Below are 1,857 nucleotides of genomic sequence, written 5' to 3' on the forward strand. Positions count from 1 at the left end.
CTCACTACTAGACTGGACTAGTAGTGATCTGCCTGTTTACAGCCTCCCAAGAGCTGGGATTACAGGTGTGTGTTACCATGCCCAGTCTCAACTGCCATCTCAGCAGGCCCTGGGGGTGGGGCTGGCACAGCAGGCCAGGGGATTGAATCCCGGCCCCTGCATCTGCTTGTAGGCACTTTAATCCACTCAGCTATTTGGCCAGCCCCCTTTTATTCTTCATAATAACGCAAGTCCTGAGCTATTCCTCTTCTCTGAGCCTTTTTATTAATCTTATGGCAAGTCATATCATTCTCCACTTGCCTCAGCCACTCAGCACCTGGCAACATAAGGGGCTGCAGCCCATCACCCCACCTCTGCAGGGGACTTGGAGCCTCATGGAGGGAAGAGCCAAGCTCAGGCATGAGTGTCCTCAAAGCCCCTGCACCGTGTCCAGTCCTCCTGCAGGGCACAGTGAAAGGATTCTGAGGTGACCTCACATGCAGATGCATTCCTCAAAAAACAAGGTGACTGGAGCCACACACGGTCACAAGTGCGGCCACCCTCCTCTGCCTCATCTTACAGGACATCGGCACCCTCTCCCTGTCGTCTTCTGCTATGGCCTGTCTCACCCAGCAGCTGTCATCCCTGCCACAAACAGGTCCCTACTGCTGCCAGGGAGGCCCTCCTTTCACCCCCACCCGCCATCAGTCTCTCTAGCTAAGTATGACCGGCTGTCTTTTTTCCCCTCCCCACCCTCTAGGGAGGATCTGTCTGTGATTTCCTGGTCACTGAGTTAATTTAGGATTCCGGCCTCCACCTTGCTGGTTCTGGCCCAGTGAGTGGCCTTGGACACAGCCCTCTTTCCCCACTCAATCCCCAACCCCAGCTTTGAGGCCCCAGTCCTTTCCTCAGTCTTCTCTGCCTTAAATGTGAATTTTTTCCAGTAGCCTTCACTGGCTCCACTCACAATTCCAGACTTGTGGTGCAAAATACCCCGCTGACGTGGATGTTGACAGCCTCACTCCCAGGTGGGGATATGGCGCAGCTGAAGCGGAGTGAAGGTCACTCACAGGGCACACAGGATGGCAGCAGCCGAAGGTAACAGCACCCCAGCTGGCAAGCCGCAGCTCTCGCCGGAGCCCCAAGCCCCCTTCCCCTGCCCATTCGGAGGCCGGGCCAGTGCATGCCAGTCAGTCCTTGGTCATCAGCACCCCAGTGACCGGGTCAGGGCCTGTCGCTTGCGATCCAGCAGGTCCAGCTCGCGCTCTGGAGTGCTGCCCGCAGCTCCCCTGCCCCCCCCCCCACGGGCTTCCCGGGTCCCGGCACTCTCGAGGCTTCATCCCCTGCCCGTGTGCGCTGGGTTCCTCCGCCACGCAGCTCTGCGGGCACTCGGGAGCGCGCTGCCCGGCCCTAGGATGAGCCAACTCGTGCACAGCTCAGAACTCCACTCGCCCCGAAGTGAACTGGGAGGCTTCTCCTGCAATGTTCCACTTCGTCCACTGCATGTGTGTGCGCTTGAGTGTGCATGTGTGTGAATGTGTACGTGTGCACGTGCTGGGGTCGAACCCTCCGCCTCATGCCTGCCAGCGTAACAGAAGAGCACATAGGAGCGCCTACAAGGTCCTGGAGTCCCGCAGCTCCCATGCCCAGCCACCCCTCCCTCCTCCTTTCCGCTTTCCTAACTCCCTGATCAGCACCACCAGCTCCTCCTCCCCACTAGCCGGGAGCGTCCTCCTCCTCCTCCTTCCACCTTCTCCGCCTTCTCTCCTCCCCTCTCCTCCCTTCCCTTTCTTCCTCTTCCCTTCCCCTTCCCTCTTCTTCCCCTCCCCTCTTCCCCTCCCTTGTTACCTCCCCCTCCTCCCCTCCCCTCCTGCCATC

This window comes from Octodon degus, unplaced genomic scaffold, assembly GCF_000260255.1.
Source record: "Octodon degus isolate 3935 unplaced genomic scaffold, OctDeg1.0 scaffold00061, whole genome shotgun sequence".
Taxonomy (NCBI): Eukaryota; Metazoa; Chordata; class Mammalia; order Rodentia; family Octodontidae; genus Octodon; species Octodon degus.